Consider the following 8,696-nt stretch of genomic DNA (forward strand, 5'->3'; position numbering starts at 1 on the left):
TCTTCACTCGGTAGGATTTTTTACAACTTAGGCGAGCACAGGGCTGCAGCTAAGCCTCCGAGTGAAAGTCTGGCTTACCACTCGGTAGGATTTTTATAACTTAGGCGAAACGGATTCGCAGCTAAGCCTCCGAGTGAGAGTCTGGCTCACCACTCGGTAGGATTTTTTACAACTTAGGCGAGCACAGGGCTGCAGCTAAGCCCCCGAGTGGGAGGGTTGCTCTTCACTCGGTAGGATTTTTATAACTTAGGCGAAACGGATTCGCAGCTAAGCCTCCGAGTGAGAGTCTGGCTCACCACTCGGTAGGATTTTTACAAACTTAGGCGAAACGGATTCGCGGCTAAGTCACCCACTGAGGGGGAATTTTATTGTGGCAAAAATAAAAAGTGACAGAAATTATGGAGGAACTATGACACTATTATTTTGAGGTCCATGAACTACAGAAGTACTTTATTGCAACTCATCCGAGTGATAAAACTTAAGTGTAAAATGGGCGGAGTAGCTCCGCGTTCCAAGCTCGGGGCTCGTCGATATTATGCTCGACGTTTTAAAGACGGTACGCCCCGTTGTGGAGAACCTTGGTGACGATGAAGGGGCCTTCCCAAGAAGGAGCAAGCTTGTGTGGTTTGTGCTGATCCACTCGGAGAACCAAATCCCCTTCCTGGAAGGCTCGACCTCTCACATTTCGGGCGTGGAAACGACGCAAATCTTGTTGGTAGATGGTCGAATGGATCAGAGCCATCTCCCTTTCTTCCTCTAAAAGGTCGACTGCGTCCTGCCGCGCTTGTTCAGCTTCTGCTTCGTTGTAGATTTCAACTCGAGGAGCATTGTGGAGAAGATCACTCGGCAAGACTGCTTCAGCTCCATAGACCAAGAAGAATGGAGTTCTTCCGGTCGACCGATTAGGCGTGGTCCGTAGTCCCCAGAGTACAGATGGAAGTTCGTCGACCCAAGCTCCAGCCGCGTGTTTGAGATCACGCATCAGTCGAGGCTTCAGTCCCTTGAGAATCAGTCCATTAGCTCGCTCTGCTTGTCCATTCGACTGCGGATGGGCGACTGATGCATAGTCGACCCGTGTGCCCTGGGAGCCGCAGAAAGCTCTGAATTCCTCTGAGTCAAAGTTCGACCCATTATCCGTAATGATGCTGTGCGGGACTCCATATCTGAATATTAGTTCCCTGATGAAGCTAACAGCAGTACCGGTGTCAAGGCTCTTGATTGGTTTAGCCTCGATCCACTTGGTGAACTTGTCGACTGCCACCAGTACATGCGTGAAGCCACTTCGTCCTGTTCTCAAAGGACCAATCATGTCCAGCCCCCAAACTGCAAAAGGCCAGACGAGTGGGATGGTCTTCAAAGCTGACGCAGGCTTGTGCGACATATTCGAGTAGAACTGACATCCCTCGCACTTATCTACTATCTCTTTTGCCATCTCATTCGCCTTGGGCCAGTAAAATCCGGCTCGGTATGCTTTGGCCACGATGGTCCGAGAGGACGCATGATGACCACAGGTCCCCGAGTGAATATCATTGAGGATGAGTCGACCTTCTTCTGGTGTTATGCACTTCTGACCGACTCCAGTCGCGCTTTCTCTGTATAATTGTCCTTTGATTACGGTAAAGGCCTTAGATCGACGGACGATCTGTCGAGCCTCTTCCTCGTCCTCCGGAAGCTCTTTCCTCAAGATATATGCGACATACGGAATCGTCCAGTCGGGAATGACCACCAAAACCTCCATGATCAAGTCGACCACCGCTGGGACTTCAACTTCAGTCGGATCTGTGGCGCTCTTGGGCTGCGGAGTTTCTTCGGTGAAAGGATCTTCTTTGACTGACGGAGTGTGTATATGCTCCAAGAACACACCACTCGGAATGGCTTCTCTCTTGGAACCTATCTTTGCTAGATCATCAGCTGCTTGATTTTTCAGTCGGGGTATATGATGGAGCTCCAACCCCTCGAACTTCTTCTCCAGCTTCCTCACTGCACTGCAGTATCCAGTCATGGCTGGGCTTCTCACGTCCCACTCTTTCATCACCTGATTGACCACTAAATCCGAGTCGCCATAGACCATTAGGCGACGGACGCCGAGTGAAATGGCGATGCGCAACCCATATAGGAGGGCCTCATATTCTGCCTCATTGTTGGAGGAATCAAAGTGAATCTGGAGCACATATCTTAGCTTATCTCCTCTGGGGGAAACCAGGACAACCCCAGCACCGGAACCCTTCAACATCTTAGAGCCATCGAAAAACATGGTCCAATGCTCCGAGTGAACTTCAGTCGGCTGCTGTTGTTCAATCCACTCGGCGAGGAAATCTGCTATCGCCTGGGACTTAATGGCTTTCTTTGCCTCAAACTTGATATCAAGGGGAAGAAGTTCAATCGCCCATTTGGCCACTCGACCAGTTGCATCTCTGTTGTGCAAAATCTCTGATAGTGGAGCGTCGCTGACGACTGTGATGGAATGGTCAGAGAAATAATGAGCAACCTTCTTTGTGGTCATGTATATTCCATACACAAGCTTCTGATAATGAGGATATCTCTGCTTGGATGGAGTCAAGACTTCAGACAAATAATACACTGGGCGCTGGACTTTGAGAGCTTTTCCTTCTTCTTCCCGCTCGACCGTTAGCACAGTACTGACGACTTGTCCTGTGGCTGCGATGTAGAGCAACAGAGGCTCTTTGCTGATTGGAGCAGCAAGCACCGGCTGGGTGGAGAGCAGAGCTTTTAGCTCGGCAAACGCTGCATCAGCTTCTGGAGTCCACTCGAACTTGTCAGCCTTCTTCATCAGTCGGTAAAGAGGCAGTGCCTTTTCACCGAGTCGTGAGATGAATCGACTTAATGCGGCCAAGCATCCAGTAAGCTTCTGGACATCGTGCACTCGCACAAGGCGTTTCATTCGGAGAATAGTGCCAATCTTCTCTGGGTTAGCGTCGATTCCCCGTTCGGAAACGAGAAAACCGAGTAACTTGCCACCAGGAACTCCAAATGTGCACTTTGATGGATTGAGCTTGATATCATACCTTCTGAGGTTGGCAAATGTTTCGGCGAGGTCAGCGAGCAGGTCGGAACCTTTTCGTGACTTGACAACAATATCATCCATATAAGCTTCCACATTCCGACTGATTTGGGTGAGTAGACACTTCTGAATCATTCGCATAAATGTGGCTCCGGCATTCTTGAGGCCGAATGGCATGGTGATATAGCAGAAGCACCCGAATGGAGTGATGAAAGCTGTTTTTACCTCATCGGGCCCGTACAGACGGATCTGGTGGTACCCGGAGTAAGCATCTAAAAAAGACAACCTCTCGCATCCCGCGGTCGAGTCAACAATTTGATCTATGCGAGGGAGAGGAAAGTGATCTTTCGGGCAGGCCCGGTTGATGTGCTTGAAATCAATGCACATCCGGAGTGACTTGTCCTTCTTAGGAACCATGACGACATTAGCGAGCCACTCGGAGTGGTATATCTCTCGGATAAATCCTGCCGCCAACAGTCGAGCCACTTCTTCACCGATGGCCTTTCTCTTCTGGACGGCGGACCGCCGAAGATGCTCTTTGACTGGTTTTGCAGACGAGTCGACTCTTAGGCGATGCTCAGCCAGTCCCCTGGGAACACCTGGCATGTCAGCGGGCTTCCATGCAAAAATGTCCCAGTTCTCACGGAGGAACTGGATGAGCGCTTCTTCCTATTTTGGGTCGAGTGTTGTGGAGATGCGGGTCGGAGCTGCTTCGGGGTCGGTCGGGTGAATGTGAACAGGCTTCGTCTCACCGGACGACTGGAATGCAGACTCTGTGGCGGGCTTCTTGGATCGCAGCAAGTCACTCGGATCTGCGTTTTGCTTGTATTCTTTGAACTCGACCGCTGTCACTTGGGAATCGGCAATCTTGGAGCCCTTCTGAAAGCACTCCTCTGCCTTTTTCCTATCACCGGTGACAGTGATCACACCTTTGGGACCGGGCATCTTCAATTTGAGGTACACGTAACATGGTCGAGCCATGAACCGTGCATAGGCTGGTCTCCCCAAAATGGCATGATATGCACTTTGAAAATCCACGACCTCAAACGTCAACTTTTCTTTGCGAAAATGCTTCGAATCACCAAACACTACGTCCAAAGCTATCTGGCCGAGTGACTCGGCCTTCTTCCCTGGTATAACTCCATGGAAGCTCATGTTACTAGTGCTCAGTCGGGACATCGGAATGCCCATACCTTTCAATGTGTCTGCATACAATAAGTTCAGCCCACTTCCACCATCCATCAGCACCTTTGTCAGTCGAGTGCCTTCGACAACTGGATCGACCACCAAAGCTTGCCTCCCGGGGGTGGCAATATGAGTCGGGTGATCAGATTGGTCGAATGTGATGGGTGTTTGAGACCACTTCAGATAATTTGCCTTTGCTGGGGCAACCATGTTCACCTCTCGGTTAATCACTTTCAGTCGACTTCTGCTTTCCACATCTGCAAAGATCATCAGAGTGGAGTTGATATGCGGATATCCTCCCTCACTGTCCTCTTTGTCTTCGGCCTTGTCCGACTCCTTCTCCTTGTCCTTAGAATGTTTTCCCTGAAACTGCTGGATCAGGAGTCGACATTGGCGAGTGGTGTGCTTTGGGTAAATGATATTCCCCTCTTCATCTTTCTTCGTGTGAATGTGACACGGCATATCCATCACGTCGTTCCCTTCTTTATCCTTTACCTTCTTGGGGTTCCAGGATCCTTTTGGTTTCCCCTTAAACTTTCCTTGAGTCACGGCCAGAGCCTCTCCAGGAGCTGCCGGTTCAGCCTTCCGCTTCTGTTTCCGACTGGTGTTTCCTTTTTCCGACTGACTCGGCTTGTGCTTGCCGCTTCGGAGTCGGTCTTCTTCTTCGCCGTTGGCGTACTTGGTAGCAATCTCCATCATCCGACTCAAGGTCATGTCACCGGTTCGACCAAATTTCAAACTCAGTTCTCTGTTCTTGACGCCGTCTTTGAAGGCGCATACTGCCTGATGATCAGAGACATTTTCCACAGTGTGGTGCAAAGTGATCCACCTCTGAATATACTCTCTGAGAGTCTCATTAGTTTTCTGCACGCGGACTTGCAACTCTGTCAATCCCGCTGGTCGCTTGCAAGTCCCTTCAAACGTTCTGACGAACACTCGGGACAGATCTTCCCAAGTGTAAATGCTGCTAGGAGGTAATTGAGTCAACCATGCCCTGGCAGAACCTTCCAACATGAGGGGCAAATGCTTCATGGCCACCTCGTCGTTCCCACCACCGATCTGAACTGCCACTCGGTAGTCTTCAAGCCAAGTTTCAGGCTTAGACTCACCCGTGAACTTGCTGACTCCTGTTGCCAACCTGAAATTGGGGGGGATAACTGCGGCTCTGATAGCTCTGCTGAAACATTCAGGACCAGAAACATGTACTCGACTGCTCGTGGGTACATCTCTGTCGAGTGCGCCTCGATGGGCTCTGTTCCGGTCGACCAACCCTTGCACGATAATGGATCGCGCGTCGAAGCCTGGCTCTCTGGGGTCAACTGGAACCCTACGCCCTGTACTGTACTGACGCCTATCATCTGGCTGCCGAGGAGCGTAAGACCCACCCCTCGGAGGGGAATAGGGCGCTCGACGCCTATCATCTCGGTCGAGTCTGTCGCCATATTGACCTCGCCGATTCTCACGCCCTTCGCGCCGCGGAGGCGATCTGGGGCTGTGAGCCGACTGAACCGTATTCACAGTGACAGATCGACTGTGAATTCTGTTGCGCGACTGAGACACGGCTGAATTCTGATCTCCTGCTGCCCGGAGCAGATCCCTGATCTGCAGCAAACCTCTGCCAGCTTCCGACTGCGAAGGCTGAATGGACTCTGCTATACGGGTCGCAGCTGCTAAATTCTGAATTGGGGTTCGATATACCTGAGTCGGCGGGAAGAGTTGACGTCGACTGGTGTCGGGAACTCGTTGCCGTGCGCGCTCGTCGAGTGCTCGCTGAAGGTTCTCCAGTCGAGTGCGCTCGGCCAAATTGGCCAGACGCGCCTCCTCCAAGGCACGAGCCTCGGGGGTTTCTCCTGCGATGGGAATACGCAGGGGATCTTCGTTCCTGCGGCGAAGCTCTTCTCTTTGCAGAGAGTCGAGTGGCTCGGGCTGGTACTCTTCGTAGTCTCGTGCAGGGTCGCCGCCGTCACCTGCTCCACCACCACGGGCGAAGCCAGGAGGGCTGTGGGGCCCGTCGACCATCAAGATTTCCGCCGCTGGATCACTGCTTCCGCACTCGGATGCAGTCTCTCCGGAGCCAGTCGACTGATCGAACAAGCCGTAGAGAGATTCGTTGGGCTCGATTGCCGCAACTTGTGTAGTGGCCGATTGGCGAGCCACCGCGTGACTCACCCATCGCTGAAGCCTCGACCGGCCTGAGCGCTTGCGCTGGCGGGAGACCGGGAGGGTGGACTATGGAGGAGCCGACCGATACTGGGTCGACGGTTGCCACAGCAGAACGCCGCGGACACATGCGCGAAAATGCGTCGCACCGCGGACGGGGAGCGCGTCTACGTCGAGTGGAGCCTCCTGGAGCCATGCGGAGTCGTCGACGATGAAGGCGAGAGTGCCGAGACGGATCTCTTGACCCTTGACCAAAACTCCAGCAGACACCATGATGAGAGTACTCGGAAGAATCGCAACTTCTCCACAAAATCGCTAAAACACCGGCCCCACGGTGGGCGCCAACTGTCGTGGTTCTAAGCCTGACAGTAGAGTGGGGGGTAGGTATGGAGAGGCAAGGTCCTAGCTATGGAGAGGTTGTAAGCACAAAAGATGTACGAGTTCAGGCCCTTCTCGGAAGAAGTAACAGCCCTACGTCTCGGAGCCCGGAGGCGGTCGAGTGGATTATGAATGTATGAATTACAAGGTGCCGAACCCTTCTGCCTGTGGAGGGGGGTGGCTTATATAGAGTGCGCCAGGACCCCAGCCAGCCCACGTAGGAGAGGGTTTAAGGTGAGTTAAGTCTGGGGCGTTACTGGTAACGCCCCACATAAAGGCCTTTACTATCATAAAGTCTACTTGATTACAGGCCGTTGCAGTGCAGAGTGCCTCTTGACCTCCTGGTGGTCGAGTGAGTCTTCGTGGTCGAGTCCTTCGGGCCAGTCGAGTGAATCCTCGTTGGTCGACTGGAAGGCGACCTCTTCTAAGGATGTCCTGGGGTAAGTTACTTGGATCAGGTCCATGACCCTACCCTAGGTACATAACCCCATCAGGCGGATTGAGCCAGGTTTGGACCCAATCAATTCTCCCGTGAAAGATGAAACTGCCATGAATCTGTTCCGACTGGAATCCCGCATTGACGGTGTTGTGGACTACTTGGCTCGACTGAAGGTCGCCACGTCATGGATCGACACGGCACTTTGGCCAGAGGCCACGCTCCAGAATGATCTTGAGTCCTTGATGACTCGACTTAACGAGATCCCTGATCGAGTGCAGGAGTGGAATAAATCTTCTGCCCGGTGTGGTGCTGATGTGGCTCTGTCTTTGGTTCGTGTCCACTGCAAGGAGGTGCGACAAGATAAGCTGGCAGCAATCAAGGTCGCCAACACCCAGAAGCATGACTTCTGATCTTTTATGGAGACTTTCATCACTGCAGCCACTCGGATCACCGACGGCGTCGACCTAGACGAGTTCGTCGAGCCTGCCAGTCCTCCTCCTGCAGAGTGAACAAACTTTTATGCCCCACCTTAAATTTGCCTCGGAATGCTAAGTGGTTTTTATAACCGTTAAACTCTTTCGGTCTGAATGCCCGAGCACTTCGATCTGTGGTCTGGAACCTTTAGGATTTATCTGAACTTGGTTTATCGTTGAATATCTTCATGAATCCTCCGTCGAGTGGAACTCGTTCTTCACTCGAGACAACTTTTGTATTTGTGGCGCAGCTCCGAAGGAGAAGGTGGCAGTCGACTTGCACCTCGTCATCCTTGCGGAGTGGGATGGAGCGCACGTTGTATTTGTGGCGAAGCTCCCAAGGAGAAGGTAGCAGTCGACCTGCACCTCGTCGTCCTTGTGGATTGAGATGGAGCGCATGTTGTATTTGTGGCGAAGCTCCCAAGGAGAAGGTAGCAGTCGACCTGCACCTCGTCGTCCTTGCGGAGTGGGATGGAGCGCATGTCGTATTTGTGGCGAAGCTCCCAAGGAGAAGGTAGCAGTCGACCTGCACCTCGTCGTCCTTGTGGATTGAGATGGAGCGCACGTTGTATTTGTGGCGAAGCTTCCAAGGAGAAGGTAGCAGTCGACCTGCACCTCGTCGTCCTTGTGGATTGATATGGAGTGCACGTTGTATTTGTGGCGAAGCTCCCAAGGAGAAGGTAGCAGTCGACCTGCACCTCGTCGTCCTTGTGGATTGAGATGTGTTTCGTACTTAGGTGAGTACTGGACTGCAGCGAAGCCCCCGAGTGGGAGGCTGGCTCACCACTCGGTAGGATTTTCAAATACTTAGGCGAGTACTGGACTGCAGCTAAGCCCCCGAGTGGGAGGGTCGCTCACCACTCGGTAGGATTTTCAAATACTTAGGCGAGTACTGGACTGCAGCTAAGCCCCCGAGTGGGAGGCTGGCTCACCACTCGGTAGGATTTTCAAATACTTAGGCGAGTACTGGACTGCAGCTAAGCCCCCGAGTGGGAGGGTCGCTCACTACTTGGTAGGATTTTCAAATACTTAGGCGAGT

The sequence above is a fragment of the Triticum aestivum genome, chromosome 6A (assembly GCF_018294505.1).
Source record: "Triticum aestivum cultivar Chinese Spring chromosome 6A, IWGSC CS RefSeq v2.1, whole genome shotgun sequence".
NCBI classification, from domain to species: Eukaryota; Viridiplantae; Streptophyta; class Magnoliopsida; order Poales; family Poaceae; genus Triticum; species Triticum aestivum.